This window comes from Eschrichtius robustus, chromosome 12 (genome assembly GCF_028021215.1).
Source record: "Eschrichtius robustus isolate mEscRob2 chromosome 12, mEscRob2.pri, whole genome shotgun sequence".
NCBI classification, from domain to species: domain Eukaryota; kingdom Metazoa; phylum Chordata; class Mammalia; order Artiodactyla; family Eschrichtiidae; genus Eschrichtius; species Eschrichtius robustus.
In genome coordinates this window covers 6144774-6166990 of record NC_090835.1, presented here as the reverse complement: position 1 = coordinate 6166990, position 22217 = coordinate 6144774, and the positions used below count along the sequence as shown (strand labels likewise).

Genomic DNA, 22217 nt, shown 5'->3' with positions numbered 1-22217 from the left:
ATTGTAAAAATTGAAATATTTCAATTTTTAAAATGAAATGGAAGTTTCAGGTGTTTTTTTCAGCACACAAACATTCACAACAACCTTCTAGATACTTGTTTTCTACTTTTCCAAAAAAGGTAATTCTCATTTACTAGAATCTCACCCACCACTGAAGAATTCAAAGCTCCTGAGCTCAAAAGTGATCAGAACACACAGATAAGTATAATTAGTAGTCCAAAGCTTGGTTTAAATATTTGAAGAACAGGAAACACCCAGTAATAAATACCAAGTATATTATCATTGTTTCTGTGAGGTAATGACTCATAAACTAAAACCACCTAAGTCTGAAATTTTCTGTACTCAGTGTCTATTAGTATAAAGACTTCATTCTTAATGCTTCTTATGGCATCACAGGTTTTATAAATTAAACAATACATTTTTAGCATTCCACAGTAATCATCACTTTCAAAAACTGTAATATACATCTGCATGTTACACAAACATATAATTCTCTACATAAGCATTTTGTCATATATCACTTCTTAGCCTCAAATAATACAAAAATCTATACAGAACAAAACACCACAGAACTTTTGTATATTCCCTTTCCCCAGTTGTTAGCAGGTAGCACTGCTTTAAAAAGAATGTGATGAAAAATCAGAAATTTTGCAACCAGTGTTTGACTTCAACTTTTTACTTTATCATCTTCTAGTACCACCATATCCTGCTGCTGTTCTGGGTCTGGTCTCTGAGCTTGAACATGCCAAAGAGCTACCTGTGCCTCCAAGAAGTGGTAAGCAGGGCTCTTCCACGTGCTGGAGTATGAGGGAGGGTGAGATGGGTGGTACCATGAGTCTGAGAAGGGTGTTGCTGCTCTATTGCTGCCAAATATTCTAATATTCCTCCAGTTCCCAAGCCAGTCCAGAACCCTGGTCCTGAATGTTCATTTCCTTGCTGTCCACGCAAGCACTGCCAAAACCAGAGGTTGCACCATGTTGACCTGTGAACTCAGCCTTAAAGCCCACAGGAGTGGCACCTGCTGAGTTGGTGAATCTCTGATAATGATGGGAATGTGGAGTATACTCAGAATATGGTAGAGGAGAATCTTGGCCATCGCTAAGGAACAATATATAAACTCCAAAGTCAATAGCAAGTAGCACCACGATGGAAATCACTCCACTGATGCCACATGAATCTGGGGAGTACAACTTATTATAATAATCAGAGAAAGAGTTAAAGCCATGGTTTTCCCTAGACTCTCTCAATTTCTTCAGGCCAAGTTCCATGTGATCTAAGTTATACTCCAAGCTATAGGAGCCTCTTAGTATATACCTTCAGAGGATTCATAGCTTTTACAGCCTGGCAGTTTTTCCAAATTTGTACTTGATAGATTCTAAATCAGTCTTACATTCCCACTGTACATCATAACCATCCCACCCTTTGTTCTGACACTGTATGAATTTGGGGGTATAAGCATCCCATCCAGCTATGCCTCCAATACATTTCACTGTGGGATTGGAGCCAACCCACGAAAAGTGGTATAGTGGTCCTAGTGGAGGGTAAGAGCTTTTACATCCCACAACAATATTCTGTCTTAAGTCGTTCCAGCCCTGGGCAGGGCCCACGGTCAGCAGAAGTGAATATTCTGTCTAAGTCGTTCCAGCCCTGGGCAGGGCCCACGGTCAGCAGAAGAGGAGAGGGCAGCGTCTGGCCACTTCCAGCCCACCAGCCTTGGCCAGGGTGCTTGGTGAAGACAGCAAATAAAGAGGGATGGAGGGGAGTGGCATGAGTTATGTCATAGTCTCTTATTTTATGTGCATCTTATATCTTTAATTTTTCATTAGCTTTTGGCAATGACTCTTTTAATGAAACTATTTTGTGGTTTTGAAGCCCTCTGGAGGCTTCTGCATGACAACTAAATTAGGTAACCTATTCTGCTTGTTTGATTTGGGAGCCCTTGTTTTAAAGTGCATTTCTTAATTGATCTTGTCTTGGAACATTCCTCATAAAGGCCATTATAATTCTAGGTTGTCTTGGTAAGATTCTGCCATTTTTGTGGATATCCACAGCTCCTGGGACCACAGTTCTTAAACATAAACAAGCGGGTGTGCCAGAAGGTGTGCTCGGTTCTTGGGAATTTCAGGATCCCATTTCTTCAGCTAAGCCTTGGGTCTCTTGGAGCCAAATTAATACCTAAGAAGCGTGTGCCACTGGGTTGGGGATTGTGTGGTGTTTTACAGTGTATCTCGCTGCACGGAAATTTTCTTGAGGATGTTGAGTGACCTAGTGTTAATCTAACCTATTCTGTGATCAACGTATTTTAACACAGGAGTCTTGGAGTTAGGTGGTGAGTCTTGGAGTTAGGTGGTGAGTGCTCTAACAGCTTTGAAGTACTCAATCCACGTCCACCAGTGTTGCAGCTTTTGGCTTCTGAGGTTCCCATTAGAAATAGCCTTTCCCTCCTGTGCGTGTTAACACACCAGCAGTAACCAAAGAGCTGTTACTGTGGACTGGCCAACAGAAGGCCTTGTGTGCACCACCAGCAATTCCGGTATAGAACTTGGGAAAGGACTGAACCAGCACATCCCCAACAAATGGGGACTGTGGACTGGGATTCCAGTCAAATGGGGCACTGCGGACTAAACCACCAGCATGTCCCAAAGTGGAACCAGGGACTGGGCCAAGAGCTTGGGACTTGGATTCTAGTAGAACTGTCTGCTAACTCAAGCTGACCTGCCCTGGGCTAGAAAGCCAATTACATCAGTGGCTCAATGCAAAGGGAACATAGCTGTGAACCAAGGAGAACCCTTGGAAATGGCAAGAAAGGCAGAGAACTAAAAGCATTTGTGGGTACCGCTGCCTGTGTTTCTTGTTGCCCCCAAAGTTGTTGGGAGTTTCCTCCAGATCCCATTGCTGCTACAAAATTAAAAAACAAAATTCGCCTGAGTAAACTTTAAAGATCTTATTGCCTTTATTCAGTGATTCATGAACCAGGTAGTATCCCATCCAGCAGACAGAAAGGGGCTCTGAGGAGCTGCACAAAATGAAAGGCTTTTATGAAGGGAGCAGGACAAGGAAGTATACTAGCACAAAACAATTGGATATGCAAGGTCACCTTCCTTTAGCGGGGGCACAGGCTTCTATCAGGCAGGTTCAGTAGTGCTGACCGGGTCATTCCTGACTGGTTTAAGATTCTATTCCTGGGAGAGTCTGAAATTATAATTAAATAAGGTAGTAAGTCTCAGTTTGGTGACATGGAACTTAGTATAAGTGACTCCATTTTGGGCCTCTTATCTCTTTTTTAACACAAATTACCATAAACTCAGTGGCTAAAAACAACACAAATGGATTATCTGACAGTTCTGGAGGTTAGGAGTCTGACACCATTCTCCCTGGACTAAAATCAGTGTGTTGGCAGGGCTGCATGTTTTCCTGGAGGATGTAGTGGGAGTTCATCCCCTTACATTTTCCAGCTTCTAGAGGCTGCCCACATTCGTTGCTTCAAGGCCCCTTTCCTCTATCTTCAAGGTCAGCAATGTTGCATCTCCCTGACCTAATTCTTACGTTCTTTTAAGAACTCATGTGATTAGGTTGGACCCACCCAGATAATCTAGAAGAATCTCTTCATCTCAAAATCCTTAATTAAGTCACATCTACAAAAGCCCTTTTGCCACATAACATAACTTACTCTCAGGTACAGGGTTTAGGATGTGGACATTGTGTGGGACCATTGCTCTTCCTACCACAGTGCTTCATTGTTACTTTAAAAGAACTGCCCAGACTTCTCCTTCAGGGTCTCCACCTCCACTAACAAGTGATAGGATATAGTTTAATGCACCCATCTGACAGATGAGAAAACTGAAGCCCTGGGAGAAAGGGGCATTTATTAAGTGCCTACTGCATGCCAGGCCCTGTGCTAAGAGCCTCACATGGCTTGTCTCCCTTAATTCTCCAAACAACCAGAGAGGGATGTACAATACTATTGTATATACAATACGGCTGAAGGACTCTGCAGTTGCAAGGGACAGAAAACCCAGCATAAACTGGCTTTAGCAAAAAACAGTGATTAAAAACCCTGAGGTTGATCTTCAGGCCCAGCTGGATCCAGGCGTTCACTGGATGTTATCAAGAACCTTTGTCTCAGGACTTCCCTGATGGCGCGGTGGTTAAGAATCCACCTGCCAATGCAAGGGACATGGGTTCAAGCCCTGGTCTGGGAAGATCTCATATGCCGCAGAGCAGCTGAGCCCGTGCACCACAACTACTGAGCCTGTGCTCTAGAGCCCGCAAGCCACAACTACTGAGCCCATGTACCACAACTACGGAAGCCCGCGTGCCTAAAGCCCGTGCTCCGCAACAAGGGAAGCACCACAATGAGAAGCCTGTGCACCACAACGAAGAGTAGCCCCCGCTCTCCGCACCTAGAGAAAGCCCGTGTGCAGCAATGAAGACCCAACACAGCCAAAAATAAATAAATAAATTAATTAATTTTAAAAAATGCTTTAAAAAAAAGAAGAACCTTTGTCTCTTCATCTCCTGGCTTTGTGTTGGCTTCTTTCTCAATCATGTTCTCCTTTTGTGGAGGCAAAATGACCATGAGCAGCTCCGAGCAGAAACCCTGATCTCTCTGAAATCCCTGGGGAAGAGACCCTCCGTTTTTCAACTTCCAACAGAAGCCCTGGAGTCTCATTGAGCCCCCAGGGGTCTAGCATCCATATCTGAACTATCAAGGAGGGTGTGAGGGTGGAATGTGCTCATAGGCTAGGGCTGAAATACATGCCCAACTTGAAGCCTGGAGGTTAAGGCCAATCTTTCCCAACACAGGGCCTGGGTGTGCAGGGGCTTTTCCCCAGGGAGAGCAGGTGCTATTGTAGAGGTGATGATGCACATGTGTAAAGGAGTTAAAAACCCAGTGTCGGGGGAAAATGCTCACTGTCATTATCATACCCATTTTATAGGAGTAGAAACTGAGGCACAAAGTGGTTCAATAAAATGCCCTACATCACATAGCTGGGAAGTGGCCATGTCAGAACTTGAACCCAGATCCCCTCCCCCTGCATGTGATAGTCCCAGAACTCAGGGCAGGGCCCCTCCATGCTTGGGCCTCTCTCCCACTTTCTCTGAACCCCCAGACTGTGTCAAAAGACACATTTTAGTTGTTAGCTACCCCAAGGTCAGGCTGGGATATTGCTGTCTGTGCCCTGACATTTTAGACCTAGAAGTCCCTCCTCGCCTGCAGAGGCACCTCTAATACAGGGAGGAAACAGGTGCTCAGGCACCCGACCACTGGCCCCTTTCAAGTCCTCATCTGTGATGGCAAATTCCACTAGGGCTCCATACCATCTTACCAGGATTCCAAACAAAAGACACAGCTTACTGGCAAAGGCACCACCTTGGCCAAACGATCTTTACAAGGAAAGGGCGGCTGGATGAGGGAACAAAGAGGATGCTCGTAAAAGAGATAGTCTTCTGGGAGATGCAAGAAACAGCCGAGAGGAAATAATTGAGGCTTTGTGGGGCAGTTCCTGGAACTGGGGCCAGAAACCGACAGGATGAGGGCCTCTTCCCAGAGGGTAAAGAAGTTCATTAGGCTAAACAAGCCAGACCCCCTAGTGCAGGTGATTAACCTAGGAAAGCTGCTCCCCCAGGGGTGACAGGACCGAACACATAACATCATTCCAGAGGAGACAAGGGGCAAAAGAGTCAATATTTATCAAGGGCTTACTATGTGCTGAACACCTCACGTGATGAGGCTCTTAATCTTCCTAATCACCGTTCTGAGCAAGCACATTAATTTATACATTTTTACAGAGGGAGAATCCGAGGCTCAGAGAGGTAAAGCAACTTGATCAAGAGCACACAGCCATCAAATGGCAGAGCTGGATTGAAACCCACGTGTGTCTGACTCTAAAGTCAGTGTTCTTTCCTCCCATGACGTACATTATTAGAGGAAATGTGGACATCCCAGGAACATTTCCAACTCACTGTTTCTGGAAAGCCCCATCAAAAGCAGAGTCTTGGGTTGGATGGACCAGGTGATGGTACCTAGTGGTCAATTCTCAAGTTCTTAGAAGCACAAAATAGAGAAATGTTAAGGGGAGGAGTTGATACAGATGACCAGAGGCTCAGGTAGGTGTGCATGAAGATCTTCCAGGTACGTGGAAGGAAGGCAGAATTATGTGGCAAGGCAGTAAGACCAGATGGTAGGCAGCCACTGCCCCAGGTCCCTAAAGGGTCCCCCGCACTGCTCCAGCTACCTTCCTTGGGAACCCCAAACTTTCCTGTGATCCAGGAATAAAAGGGGGTCTTCAGGACACAGCTGCTCTGCCAACCTCTGGCTGTTGTGTTTCTTTCTTTTTTTTTTTTTTTTTAATATTGTACTGAAGTGTAGTTGATTTACAATGTTGTGTTAATTTCTGCTGTACAGCAAAGTAATTCGTGTATATATATATATATATATATATATATATACACACACACACACACACACACACACACATTCTTTTTCATATTCTTTTCCATTATGGTTTATCAGAGGATACTGAATATAGTTCCCTGTGCTATACAGTATGACCTTGTTGTTTATCCATTCTATATACAATAGTTCGCATCTGCTTAGTGTTTCTTTATATCGCTCATGCTTAGATACATAGATATTGGGTTCTCACTCTGCCCTGATCCCTAAAAAATGTTGAATCTGCAGTAGGCAGAGCATACACATTTATGCTACTAGGTACACTTTCTCACGCAGCTAAGAAATAGTTACTGTTTCTTCACTGCCTATTGTGTGAACTCACAAAAGCCCTGGGCAACGGGTATTTTACCCCTAGAGTAGTTGCTGTTGGGGTCCCAGCACCAGTAGGTCTCCGTCGCCAGGCCAGCATGCCCACTCTCCAGCACGTTGGCTGCCAAGAGCTCACAGCCACCCCCCTTCTCCAGAGAATTGCCGTCTGTTGACAGGAACCTCACCAGGTGGTTGTGTCCTTTCAAGAGCACCCCACAGTCAATGCTGACATGGGGATGCATCTGGAGTGGGTAACAACTTTGTGACATGATCAGTCCCACAGCCCACAGTGGATCAGGCTAAGGCTGGACCTTATCTGTGGCCACTTCCCCGCTTGGCTCCCCGCTTCCCTATCCTGTTTCCCTCACCCCTTAAAGGTTTTTCTTAAGTGCTCTTCCTCAATAAATCACCCAATTTCCTAAGATATCCCCACCCTATTTTACAGAACAGGAAACTGAGGCTTAAATAGGATGCCCCCCCCCCCAGCTTAGTCTGTCCCCAAAGTTCAAGCCCTTTCTGTTCCTTCGTCCTGCCTGGACAGAATGGACAGCAGACAGATCAGGAGGGGAAACCACAAGTCCTGGCAGGGATGGGCAGCTTCTCCTCCCCCAGCTGCAGCCCAGGCTTCCTCGGGCAGAGAGCGGGTCCTGTTTCCCTCCCCCGCACTGAGTCATCACCCATGCAGGGCGGTGAGAAATCATGGAGCAGGACTGGGTGGGCAGCAGGCACTTGAAATGAGATTTCTCAGAAGCCTCCGTCCAGCTCTGCTCAGGAAAGCAGGGGCTGTGCAGGATGCTCCTCCCCACGCTTGGTTGCTTCAGGATCGGAGGCAGGGAGACCCAGAGGCTGCTCTGCCTCCACCTGAGCCTCTCCTCAGAGACAAACTATCCAAGGTGTTTCAGGGAGGATGGGGCAAATGGCAAAGCCCAGATACCAGGAGCTCGGTTGACTCAGCCACCAAAGCTGCACAGCAGGGTGACAGGAAACAATGTCCCCAGAACATGCAGCAAAGGCTGAGCCACACACCCCTGCATGTCCCCAGGGCCCAGAACATCAGAGGCAAACTCTTGAGCCCTGAATCCCTGCTTCATCCGATTTGGCTCCAGACACCCTCCCTCCAGTCACAACTTCTGGCTCTCAACTTTTTCATTCTTTTAATTGAAGTCAAATTTACATACGCTGAAATGTACCAGTCGTGGGTGTGCCAGTAAGTGAATTTGGATAAATGTGTGCCTGTGTAATGAACACACTTCTCAGCATATAGAACATTTCCATCACTCCAGAAGGTTTTTCGTGTTCCTTTCTGATTAACCCCTGTAGGCAATCACTGTTCTGATTTCTATCGCCATGAATTCGACGTACCTGTTCTTGAACATCTTATAAATGGAACCACACAGTATGTACTTTTGGGGGTCTGGCATCTTTCACTCAACATCTTTTCTGTGAAATTCGTCCATGCTGGGCAGGCAGCAGTCGTGACTCCTGTCTTTTACTGAGTGGTATTCCATTGTGTGAATACACTGCAATTATTCCTCCATTGTCCTGTTGAGGGACGTTTGGGTTGTTTCTACTTTTTGGCTATTAAGAATAAGACTGCTATGAACATTCTTGAATAACTCTGTGGACATATGTTTTCATTTCCCAGGGATTAATAACTAGGAGAAAAATTTGTGGGTCATGGAAGTGGTATTGCTAACTTTACAGGAAACTAACAAACTGTTCTCTAAAGTGGACATATCATTCTACACTCCCACCAGCAATGTTTGACATTTTGAGCTGCTTTATAGCCTCACAAACATTTGGCTTTTCAGTGCTTTTAATTTTAGAAATGGCGTTTCCCTGTTGACGTATGAAGTCAAGCACTTCTGCACATGCTCATTGGCCATTGGTATATATTATTCTGTGAAGCGTCTATTCAAGTCTTTTGCCTATTTATTTATTTATAAAATAAATTTATTTATTTATTTTTGGCTGTGTTGGGTCGTTGGGTCTTCGTTGCTGCACGCGGGCTTTCTCTAGTTGCAGTGAGCAGGGGCTACTCTTCGTTGCGGTGCGCAGGCTTCTCATTGTGGTGGCTTCTCTTGTTGCGGAGCATGGGCTCTAGGTACACGGGCTTCAGTAGTTGTGGCACGTGGGCTCAGTAATTGTGGCTCACGGGCTCTAGAGCACAGGCTCAGTAGTTGTGGCTCATGGGCTTAGTTGCTCCTCAGCATGTGGGATCTTCCTGGACCAGGACTTGAACCTGTGTCCCCTGCGTTGGCAGGCGGATTCTTAACCACTGCACCACCAGGGAAGTCCCTTGCCTACTTTTAAAAAATGTGTTTATTTTTATTTTTGTTAACTATTTTTCCATTTATAAATAGGAGAGAAATATTCTGCAAATCACCCTTTCTTAGAGAGGAATGATTAGAAATTAACTCATTTGTGCTGTTGAGACACATGTAGGTAGTTCCAAAGGGTTCCTCTTATTCTGTAGCTAAGGTCTCTTGCTAGGGGATTGCCAGCTATTGGGAGATGGAACCTCTCAGGAGATTCTCTGGCAGTGAGGATGGAGGTCATGATGCATCCTTGGTTGGTACTATTACATCTTAAATCTCTGTAGAGAATACTGGATTCCACATCGTCCATGCACTTCTTTCTAGCTCATTGATTGAATATATTAATATTAGGTTAATCAAGTTTATAAAAATTGAATCAATCATATTCTGTTGAGATAACTTAATTAAGCTCTTGGCTTCCTATCAAGCATCCATTTTCCCCTTCCTTCCTAATTCTTACTATGTTCGGTATCCACTCCTTCCCCACCCAGCCAACTGCTGCACCCCAAGATCCAGACTGGACCTCAGTGGTCTGAAAGTAATCCTCTTCCTGTTTGCAGTGATTGCCTTAGGATGAGCACACGAGCCAATTCTGACTGTGAGCCGTGAGGGCCTGTCTGCTGGGGGCTTTGGGGGAAGTTTCCTCTTAAGAGAAAACTTTTAAGAAGATGAGCTCTCTTTTTTGCCTTGGATGGTGCTTTGTGAGGTGCTGCCCGGAGTAACTTGAGATATCTTCCTACCAGCCTGAAGGAAATCTGACACTGATGACTACGAGCAGAGAGATTTAAGAAGTCAGGACTCATGAAACCAACATGCAGTTACTGGATCAGTGAATCCGGAAGGCTCCTTCTGCCTCTGGACTCCAAGTTTCACGAGCCAGTGAACTTTCTGATTAGATTAGTGGAGGTTGTATTTCTGTTATCCGCAGCTAAAAGGGTCCTAATACAAGTGCTGGGTATGCATGCTATTCTTTTAATTGTTTTTATTAAACTATATAACATTTAAAGTACACAATCAATGTTTTCAGTATATTCACAAGGTTGTGCAACTATCCCCAATATTTAATTCCAGAACATTTTCATCCTCCAAAAGGAAACCTGTACCCATTAGCAGTCATTCCAAATTCCCCTCTCCCCACAGCTCCTGGCAACTGTTAATCTACTTTTGGAATCTGAATTTGCGTATTCTGACATATATATGTATGTATATATATATATATATATATAAAATCATACAATAAGTGACATTTTCTATCTGGCTTCTTTTACTTGGCATAATATTTTCAAGGTTCATCCATGTTGAGCATGTGTAAGTACTTCATTCCTTTTTATGACTGAATAATATTCTTTTGTATGGATATACCACATTTTGTTTATCAGTTCATCAGTTGCTGAACATTTGGGTTGTTTCTACTCTTTGGCTTTTTTGAATAATGCTGTTATGAACATTTGTGTAAAGGTTTTCTTGTGAACATATGTTTTCAGTTGTCTTGGGCATATACCTAGGAGTGAAATCTTTGGGTTTTGTGGTAATTCTGTGTTTAACTTTTGGAGGAATTGCCACTCTGTTTTCTACAGCAGCTGCACCATTTCCATTCCAACTAGAAACGTGTAAGAGTTCCAGGTTCCCCACATCCTTGCCAACACTTGCTGTTGATGGTTTTTCCTCTTTTATTATAGTCGTCATCATTGATGTGGAATGGTATCTCATTGTGGTTTTGATTTGCATTTCCCAAATGTTGAGCATTGTTTCATGTGCTTATTGATCGTTTTTATATTTTCTTTGGAGAAATGTCTATTCAATCCTTTGTCCATTTTTAAATTGGATTATCTGTCTTTTATTGTTGAGTTCTAAGAGTTTTTATGTATTTTGAACATTAGACCCTTTATTAGATATACGATTTGCAAATATTTTGTCCCTTTCTGTGCATTGTCTTTTCACTTCCTTGATGGTGTCCTTTGAAGCACAAAAGGGTTTAATTTTGATAAAGTCCAATTTTTTTTTCTTTTTTTGCTTGTGCTTTTTGTATCATATCTAAGAAACTGTTGTCTAATCCAAGGTCACTAAAATTAACACCTATGTTCCCTCTAAGAGTTTTCCAGTTTTAGCTCTTACACGTGGGTCTATGATTCATTTTGCATGTGGATATCCAGTTCTCCTAGTACCTTTTGTTGAAAAGACTGTTCTTTTCCTGTTGAATTGTCTTGGCACCCTGTCAGAAATCAGTTGATCATAAAGACAGAGGTTTATTTTTGGACTGTCAATTCTATTCCAAATGTATGTCTACCCTTATGCCAGCATCACAGACTTGATTGCTTGATAGGTTTGAATTAAGTTTTGAAGTTAGGAAGTTTGATTCTTCCCAACTTTGTTATTCTTTTTCAAGATTGTTTTGACTATTCTGGGTCTCTTGCATTTCCATATGAATTTTAGGACCAGCTTGTTATTTTCTGCAAAAAAAAAAAAAAAAAAAAAAAGGCAACTATAATTTTGATAGGGAATGCAATGAATCTATAGATAAATTTGGGCAGTATTGCCATCATAAGAGTATTAAATCTTCCAGTCCATGAACACAAATGTCTTTCCATTTATTTACATCTTTGGTCACTTTCAAAGGTGCTTTGTAGTTTTCAGTGTAAAAGAAGTCTTTCACCTCTTTTGTTAAATTTATTTCTAAGTATTTTAATCTTTTGGTTGTAAATGGAATTGTTTTCTTAATTTCACTTCTGGACCATTCATTGCTAGTCCATAGAAATACAGCTGATTTTCAGATACAGATCTTGTGTCCTGCAACCTTCCTGAATTTAATTATTAGCTCTAATAATTCCTTCCTTCTTCCCTTCCCTCCTCTTTCCTTCTGCTTGCTTTTGGTTCAGTTGGCTCTTCTTTTTCTAGTTTCTTAAGGTGTAAAGTTAGGTTATTGATTTGAGATCTTTCTCCTTTTTTGTAGGCATTTACAGCTATGATGATTTCTAATATTATTCCACTGTGGTCAGAGGACATGTTTTATATGATTTTCAATCTTTTAAAAGTGTATAAAGACTTGTTTTAAGGCCTACTATGGTCCAACTTTGTGCTGTTTTTTTGAGATTCAAAGAAAAAAAATATGTTGAAAATAAAAAGATGGGAAAGGCTCTATCATGCAAACCATAATCAAAACAGAGCTTGAGTGGCTATACTAATATGAGAAAAAAATAGACTTTAAGAAAAAACCTGTTAGTAGAGACAAAGAAGGACATTTTATACTAATAAAAGGGTCAATGCATCAAGAAGATGTAACGATTATAAACATATATGTACCTAACAAGAGAGTCCTAAAATACATGAAGCAAAAACTGACGGGATTGAAGGAAGCAACAGCAAACTCAGTAATGTCAGAGACTTCAGTACCACACTTTGAATAACTTATATTTACCTAACAACAAATGATGTGGAGCATCTTTTCACATGCTGGTTTAACATCTGTCTTGGAGCTTTGAGCTGGCTCTTGCCTCTCCTTGGGGAACTCTTCCTAGGTATCTTAATAGCTCACTCCATCACTTCCTCAGGACTTCATTTAGATGGATCTTATCTGTAAGGCCTCCTCTAGAAACAGTCTAAATTTCAACACCCTTTCCAAATCATTCCTATTTCCTTCCTTTTTTTTCTTAAATCCCTATCACCTCTCACAAACATACAGTGCCCTGGAATTGCATTATTCCTCTTGAGTTTCTGTTATCTCACTAGTCAGCTCTGAAAACAATCCCAATACAGTGTGTTATTATTACCATCATCGTCATCACCACCCGCTGTTCAGACCTGGTTTATAACCTGGGCACGTGGTGCTGTCGTTATTCCCATGTCTGTCTCCTTCATGAGACTGGGTGCTCTTCAAGGGCTGGGTGTGCCCAGGGCTGTCCGAGCTAAGTGCCCCCCAGTGCCCAGGACAGGGTGTGACACGGCCAAGGACCCTCTGAGTGTTTGCTTCGTGAAGCCAGGAGGCCCTGTTCTGGCCCCAGGTAGGGACCGTGAATCAGACAGCCAGACCAAAATGAAACTGGGAGGTGAAAGCTTTCTGTGAACCTCTGGACTTGACATGGCTGCGCTCAGGGCAGAGAGAGGAAGTCTCTGATGGTTCCCCAGGCTCACTGCTCAGGCCCCGAACAGAGAGGTCGGGACTGCCGGGAAGTGCAGGAGAAAGACACAGGGTCTGGGACCCAAGCAGAGCTGGATTTGAGTCCAGCTCTGACACCATTTATGTGACTTTCGACAAGTCCCTTCATCTCCACGAGCCTTGTTGCCTCATCTGTAAAGTGAGCACAACAGCACTTACCTCAGAGAGTGGTCGTGTGCATTGGGGTACCTCTAAGGCACCTGACACAAAATAGATGCTGAACACATGACTATAATAATAGGTAAAGTTTACTGAGCACTTCCTGCGTGCTAGGCATTACACACAGCTGTGTACAAGCACAATCTCATTTAACCGTCACAATGTACTCCATCAGGGAGTATCATCCCCATTTTATAGATGAGGAAAATAAGGCTTAGGGAAGCAACGAGATTTTGCCCAAAGTGACCCAGCTAATTAGTTACAGAGCAGACTTGAAACACAAACCTGTCCGGCTCAGAATTTGTGCTCTTAGCTGACGCTACATTGTTCACCTGGGCTCTCCTCACTCTCCCCCTTTCCCCTTTCTCAGGGATCCCTTCTCCCCTCCTTCCCCTCAAGGAGCAGGAGGCAGCATTACGTAGAGGTCAGGAACCTGGGAACTGAAGATAAGCAACTCTGTGTCCATATCCCAGCTCTGTCATTTATTGGCTGTGTGGCGTCAAGTAAGTCACTGGCGCATTTCGAGCCTTAGTTTCTGTGCTAGTTTCCTAGGGCTGCTGTAACGAATTCCCACAAACTCGGTGGCTTAAAACAACATAAATTTGTTATCTCGCAGTCTGTAGGTCAGAAGTCCAGGGGGCTCAGCTGGCTATTCTGCTTAGAGTCTCACAGGCTGAAATAGAGGTGTCGGCCAGCCCAGGCCCTTACCTGGAGGCTCTGGGAAAGAACACGCTTCCAAGTAGAGTCAGGTTGTAGGCAGAATCCAGATCCTGTGACTGTAGGACTGAGGCCCTGTTTCCTTGCCAGTGGTCACCTGGGAGCTAGTCTCTGCTCCTGGGGCCACCCACATTCCTTCTCATGCAGGTCAAGTCTTTCTCATGCTTTGAAACTCTCCAGCTTCTCCTGTGGTTCCTTTCCTACTCCAACCAGGGAAAGTCTGCTTTTAACGGTTCATGTAATTGGATTGAGTCCACCAGGATAATCTCCCTATTTTAGGATCTGTAAATTTAATTACATCTACAAAGTCCCTTTGCCATGTAACATAACATATTCACATATTCATGATGGGATTGGACCACTGACATCTTTGGATGGGGCTGGGGTGGTACATTCTGGCGACCGACCGACTGCAGTTTCCTTTCCTTTGTTCATTCATTCGACAAGTGTTTATTAGCTTTGTAGCAGACACCATTGGTGCCTTCAGTACATGCCCACCCCAGCTTCCTGCTGCCACCACCTGCATCACTTGGTTGGAGGCTTTCTCCAGCTGTCAGAGTAACTTTGCAGAGCCCATAGAGAAGGACAGAAGTGCTGGGGAATTCATACCCACCCAGGAGCAATCCTCAACCTATAGCTGACGGGAGCTGGTGGATAAATATCCCAAGTCCATCACTCTTGAGATGCTGTAACTCCATGTGTGTCTTCGCTTGCTCCCAGCAGGCTTCATCTCCAGTTGTCCACAGCGGTCACTTAATTAATAAAGCACACTTTCTGGGCTACTTTCCTTTCCCTGCCTCATTCCCTACTCCCGGTCTCAGATCTCCCCCAAACTATACTTCTGCTGGTATCCTTGTCTCAGGAAATGCTTCTGGGATAACCAAGACAAGCCCTTGCTATATGACAGGCACTACTCCAGGCACCATTATTATCTCTATTTTGCAGAAGGGTTAACTGAGGCAGGGAGCAGATATGTAATTTGCCCTCACAGCTAGCATCTAGCAGAGTCAGGATTTGAACCTGGGCAGTCAGGTACAGGGCCCCTGCTGTTATAAACTAGACCATACCGACTTTCTCCTTAGCCATAAATTGGGAGCAGTATTCCCTGACTCATAGTGTCACTGTGCAGATTAAATGAGCTAGTGCTTGTGAAGGCTTAGTTATCATCCTGAGCTCGTCATAGTGAGCTCATGCTGAGTCATCATAGTGAGCTCTCAGTAAATGGCAGCTCCAAACCAACAATAACAACATGACTGACAGTAATAATAATAATTGCTCAAACCCAGCTCTGAGGCCAAAGGGAGACTGGTCACTGCAGGCAGATCCATTATCTGAGAGGGAATAAACAGCCTGGCTAAGTGCAGAGGAAGTTGGTGGGTGTTGTTATAGCAACTGATGAGCCGCCTTTTGTCCTCACAGCCAAGTGGGCAGCGAAGCAGGGGAGGAAGAAGCTCGGCAAAGGAAGCCAGCAGGAAGCAAATGGGGGCAGACCAAGGGAAGACCCCCTCCCTGCCCCATCCTGGCCCAGCCGCTGTGACTTCCATTCCTTGGGCTGAGACTGGTGGGGGCCAGGTAGGCTGCTTCCCTCCTGGGGCTGGGGGCAGAGAGATACTCAGAGGCCAGGCAAAGCGGGAAAGCACAGGAAGCCATAGCCCTCGGGCCCTCAGACCTGAGTAACCAGACAGTAAGCTTTGTGGACCAAGGAATGCAGTCCCTCACCCAGGGCGGAGTGACTGCTCAGAAGCACTATTCCAAGAACAAAATCTGGCAGCTCCGCATAGGGGTGGGTGTGACTCTCGTGGACCCCAACACAAGAGTCTGCTAATGGCTAATGGCATGAGTTTGGTTTCTTAAGGTGCAAGCAACAGAAACAGACTCAGGCTAACGTTAAGGCAGAGGGAATTTGGTGAATTCATATCAGAGGCTCAGAACTTCGTGAAGGCTGGAGGACCTGCCTGGGACCCATGCAGGATCCAAAGCAATGTCAGAGGGCTGGATGCCGGGACCTTGGGAGTGAGACCAGAGCAAGGGCATTCTGGTCAGTACACCATCCCCGATGAGTAAAATCCAACCACTTTCATCTCTTTGTCCCTCTGTTAGAGTCTCAAATTCCAAAGGGGTGTGACCAGTGGGCTAGTTGATGGGCCATGGGTCAACCCCCTTTAGCTAGGAGTCCGTGACTTCACTCCCATTAGCTGTAGCCAAAGAGTAGAGATAAATCCTCGAAAGGAAATTGTCAGGATTGAAGTTGAGCTCCTTTGTGCCTTCCTTTGTAGATTTGACTTGGGAAACATTCAAATATTTTACGCAATTATGAAACAAAGTTAAAAAAAATCACTAAGTAAAAAATAAAATGTAACAAATAAACCTTTGCAAAAGTTGGTGATATAACCGCATAGAGAAGAATTATTTCTTAAAAACAGAGTAATTTGTACATCTCTGGTGGGATATACCCAAAGAGGCCTAAGGACAAAAATAACTGCAAAAAAGAAAAATAATGTGCTAAGTATCTACCATGTGTCATGTCTGTGTGAGTTGCTATGAAACACTGATGGATAAGGCAGACATCCCTGCCCTCATGGAATTGGTTGTTTTGTGGCCTCCACTATCCTTATTCCTTTCCAATATCATCCCAGTTTCCTTAAAATTTTTTTACTATGGAAAATTTTAAACATATACAAAAGTAGACAGGATAGTATAATAAAATCCATGTATCCATCACCTAGCATAGTCACCCATTATCAAGCTTGTTTCATTTTACCCCCACCTCCGTTCTTCTCCCTCGTCCTGTATTATTCTGAAGCAAATTCCAGACTTCATATTATTTTCAGTGTGCCTTCATAAATATTTCAGTATATCTCTCTAAAAGACAATGACTCTCTCAAAAAAATAAATAACCACAATATCATTATCACACCTACAACAAATAACTACCGTTTAATAGCATCAAACATTCAGTGTTCAGATATCCAATTATTTCATAAACACTATAAAATGTTTTATGTATTGTTTGGAATTGGTTACACACTGTGACTGGTTGATATGTATGTCTCTGAAGACTGTTAATTTATGGATTATCTCTCCGTTATTTTTCCCACTTACAATGCATTTCTTCTTTTTTTTAAATTTTTTTAATTTTTGGCTGTGTTGGGTCTTCGTTTCTGTGCGAGGGCTTTCTCCAGTTGCGGCAAGCGGGGGCCACACCTCGTCGCGGTGCGTGGGCCTCTCACTATCGCGGCCTCTCTCGTTGCGGAGCACAGGCTCCAGACGCGCAGGCTCAGCAGTTGTGGCACACGGGCCCAGCCGCTCCGTGGCATGTGGGATCCTCCCAGACCAGGGCTCAAACCCGTGTCCCCCGCACCGGCAGGCAGACTCTCAACCACTGCGCCACCAGGGAAGCCCCTGCATTTCTTTAAAGAAAAAAAAAAAAGCTGGGTTGCTTTTTCTGTAGTTTTCCAGAAATCCGGAGTATCTGGATTTTGCTGATTGCATCAGCATGGTGTTGTTTCACATATTCCTTTGTCCTCTGAATTTCCTGGAAACTGATAGCTGACTTAGAGCTGTGCTGTCCGGGACAGCTGTCACCAGCCACTTGTGGCTACTGAGCACTTGAAATGTGGCCCGTCCAAACTGAGACGTGCTGTGTCAAATACACACCACATTTCACAGAGTAACCCTGAAAAAAGCATGGAAACTATTTCACTGATCATTTTTCATATTGATTATATATTGAAATGATACTATTTTGGATAGATTGGGTTAAATAAGGCATACTATTAAAATTAAGTCCACCGGTTTCTTTTTACTTTTTTTTCAGTGGGCTTCCTAGAAAATTTTAACTTACATATGTGATAAGTTGATTCGTCTCCATGTGTATTTCACTGGATAGTGCTGGGCTAGGGACTTGATCAGATTCCGTTTAATTTTATGGCAATTTCAGAGCCCTGTGGTGTTCTTCCATCACGAGGCACTTAGTGTCTGCTGGCCTCCCTTTCTGTGATGTTTGCAACCACTGGTGCCCAAAGCCTGGATCCACTAATAGGGGTTGCAAAATTATGATTTTCTTGTTCTATTGTTTCATCTATGTATTCACTGCCATTCTATGACGAAAATTCTTAAGTGAATAGTCAGCCCCTCAGAGAGGTCTTCCCCGATGTCCCTGTGTAAGGCGATCCATGGTAGATTCTTTCACTGTGCTATTGTCTCCTCCATGGCCTTTTCGCCATTTGTCATTATCAATGTATTAGCTTGCTTGCCTGTTGATTGGCGGGGGCTTCCACTGCTGTGTAAGCCTGGGACGGGAGGGCTACTCTGGCTTAGTCAGCCATGAAATCCCAGCGTCCCAGCCTGCGGAGGTTCTGGGGAAGAATTTGGGGGAGGGATGGAGGGATTCAGAAGTGCACAAGACCCCAGACCATAACACAGGAAGCCTGAGCTCTCATCTGGCTCTGCTCTGTGCTGAGGGTCACTCCCACCTCCGGAGGCCTCCATTTCCTCAAGTGGGGTGAGCAGGTGGGCATGGCTTCAGCTCTGAGGGGCTCTCCCTCCGCAAGAATGGCCTCCCATCAGCTCATGCTTCTAGAGGCCTCTCTCCCGCGGGGGCCGAGCTGGGGCCAGGTGGCAGATGATTAAAGAGACACCCCACAGCTAAGAAATCCAAAAACTAATTAACCTCAGCCCGGCAGACTCAAGGGAAGCCAGTCTGGCCGGCGCACTGATGGCAGGTGGCATTAATACCTAATGGTACATTCTAATTGCTGTCTTTCCCCGAGTCCCTCCTGGTTCCCGAAGCACTTTCAATCAGGCAAAGAGCATCCACATAGAGCTTCTGAGCCCTAGCCCCTGGGGGGAAGAGGCCATGAGACAGAAAGCCACCCTACCAGGAGCTAACAAGTAAGTTGGCCAGACGAGATTTACCATTCAGAGAGGAGGGAAGAGCGGAGCAGGCCAGGGTGATGGAGTCTGCTGCACCCGCCTCCCAAAGTTGTCGGAGAAATTCGGGGATGTGACTTTCTTGGCACTCTGCTGGTGTGTCTAAATGCTCCCAACAAGCGTTGGTCCCTCACAGTTCTGTAGGGTCATCTCGGTGAATAGGATTATCTCCACCAGGCCTTTTGGGAAACTGAGGCTCAGGATCAAGAATGACTCAGGAAGGTTATAGAGCTGGAAAGCCAACCCATACTGCTTTATTCATTCACTCAGAAATGTTTACCAGTCCTGCTGTGCACTGCACAGTGTGCCAGGCATGGAGGGTGCACAGGTGTCTTAGGGCAGGTTCCCGGGAAGGGGAGCCCGAGTCAGGATGCTTATGCCTGTGGGGTGGGTACTAAGTGAGGATGCCTGGCCCTGTAGGGCGGCACCACCGAGTCGGTCTCACCTTGAGGCAAGCAGGCAGGATTTTGTACCTGTGTCCGTCATTGGCCATGGGCTATCCGAGGTGTGGAAGGCAAGGGGGCTCCTCCTTGGCCAAGGGCAGCTCTCAGGAGAACTGAGAAGGGCAGTAAGAGCACACATTACAGCAGGTATACAGTAGGTAAGGAAAACAGTCAGGGCCTTACAGTCCAGGGGTAAATATCAAGGGAAACCCTCCCAAAACTCACTAAGACCTCCTGACACCACCCTATAAGGATACTTACACTTCTCATGGGAAGTAAGAAAGGATGAATTGTCATTAAAGACAATGTTGTGGGAACTGCTATGTGCTAAGCACTGTTCTAAGCACTTGAGATACAGTAGTGGAAAAAAGAAAAAGGCAGAGCTTATATTCCAGTGGGTAGCAGGGCCACCCAGTTGTGCATCTCCAGGAGGTGACGTTGCCCTATCACACTGTAGTCTGTGTAAATGGTGACCTCAGGAACCGTGTAGTGCACAGCCTGTGCAACAGGACACAGCTGACCCAGTTGGGGGAGACAGACAATAAACATAGGTGAGTAGAGTATGTACCACGTTAGATGGTGAGAAATGCCGAGGAACACAAGGCAGAGAATACAGGGAGGGTGTGGTCCTGGAGGCTGGCATAGCCAGGGACAGGCTCACTGAGAAAATGACTACATCAGTCAGCATCCCGGCAGGGAACAGCTGGCACGACAAGGGGGTCACTGGAGGAGAGTTAGCAGAGGGACTACTTACAACAATATGGGCAGGATGGAGGAAAACCACGGGGATAGTGGCGTGGGGCTACCGTCCCCCTGAGGGTGGGAGAAGAGGAGACAGGACGGAGGACAAAGAGGAGGAAGGCTGTGTGCACACGGCCTGCAACAGTCATCTGGGAAGGGAGCCTGGGGAATAAATACCCAACCTCACTCTATTCTCCCCTCATCAACCTTCTCACGGTCCCCGCCACGGGCCAAACCCAGTGGGAGCCAGAGGACAAAGGAGTCTGTGGGTTTAGTCCCTATAGTCAGCACCTGGGGGACAGAGCAGGGTAGAAATAGGTGTTGAGTAGATCCAGGTGTGCAAATAGAAGATACTCGCACAGTGATATTTGAGCAGAGACCTGAAGGAAGCAAGGTCAAATGGATATCTGGAGTAGAGTATTCCAGGTAGAGGACAGAGCGTGGGCAAAGACCCTGTGGTGGGAGAGTGGTTGGCATGTCTACGCGGCAGCAAAGAGAGAGAGAGGAGTGCGTGAAATCCCAAGATGGCAGGGGTGCTGGGAAGAGACTGATTGTCTAGGCTCTTGATGTGATGAGCAGCCCTGGAGGGTGCAGAGCAGAGGAGAGCGTGCTCTGGCTTAGGTTTTGACAGCATCCCTGTGGCTCAGTGCAGAGACCAGGCGGAGTGGAGCAGAGGTGGAGGCAGGGAGAGCAGGGAGGAGGCTGGGCAGCAGCCCAGGTGAGAGACATGGTTGCTGGGACGGGGGTGATGGGAGCAGAGGTGGTGACACAGGATTGGATGCTGATTCTGTTTTGCAGGTGGTGGAATGGAGTTTTCTGATGGATTGGCTGTGGGAGGTGGGAGAAAAAGAACTTGTTACTCTTGTCTATTATCCTTCAGCAACTTATTTACAGCCCACGAGCGCCCTTTCTAGGAAGTCGCTTGGGGAAGGAGAACCTAGGATATCTGCAAATTCTCTGTGAAGCCTCTGGGGATTACTGTTGGCTGTGGGGAGGGGATAGAGCATAATGATAGTGTTATGGTTCTGCTTAAAAGTGATGAGTCTCTTAGAGTTGCAGTCTGAAATGCTTGGTTACATTGAAACGATAAGAAGGCTGAGATTTACTGCGTAGTAACATGGGAGTGGGTGAGGCTATAGAGGAAACGAAATCGGCCATAAATTGAGAGCTGCTGGAGTTGGGCGATGGTACATGGGTGTTCGTTACACTCCACTCTCTACTCCGGTGTAGCTTTAGTTTTTCCAAAATAAAAGATTTTTAAAATCCTTTTTGTGGATCCTTGTGGTGGAACTGTTCTGTGTCTTGACTGTGGCAGTGGTCACATGAATCCATGCATGGGATACATTTGCAAAAAACTGATTCTACACACACACACGCACACAAACGAGTACACGTAAAAGTGGTGACATCTGAATAAGGTCAGTGGGTTGTGTCACTGTTGATATCCTAGTCATGATATTATGCTAAAGTTATGAAGGATGTCACCACTGGGGGGAAATGGTGAAGAGTACGTGGGACCTCCCCACAGTACTTCTTACAATTGCATGTGAATCAACAGTTATCTCAAAATTAAAAAAAATTCAAATCCCTGTAAAAGATTAGAGGAGAAAATAAGTGTTGGTAAGGATGTGGAGAAATCGGAACCCTGTTGCATTGTTGGTGGGAATGTGAAATGGTGAGGACACTGTTAAAAACAGTAAGGCAATTCCTCAACAGCTTAAACACAGCATTACCGTATGATCCAACAATTCCACTTCTGCGTATATCCAGGTGTACTGAAAGTGGGAACTCGAAGAGGTGTTTGTACACCCATGCTCATAGCAGCATTATTCACAATAACCAAAGGGTGGGAATGATCCAAATGTCCACAGACAGGTGAATGGATAAATAAAATGTGGTAAATATGCGAAGTGAAATAAGCCAGACATGATAGGACAAATATCATATGATTCCACTTATGTGAGGTCCCTAGTGTGGTTAAATTCATA

The 22217-nt window shown here is 45.1% G+C and overlaps 1 pseudogene; it reads right to left on the bottom strand.

Annotated features, from left to right (window-relative positions):
• Positions 1-683: 683 nt before the first annotated feature.
• LOC137773410 (store-operated calcium entry-associated regulatory factor pseudogene) overlaps positions 684-22217 on the bottom strand; it is a 49534-nt pseudogene continuing 28000 nt past the window's right edge.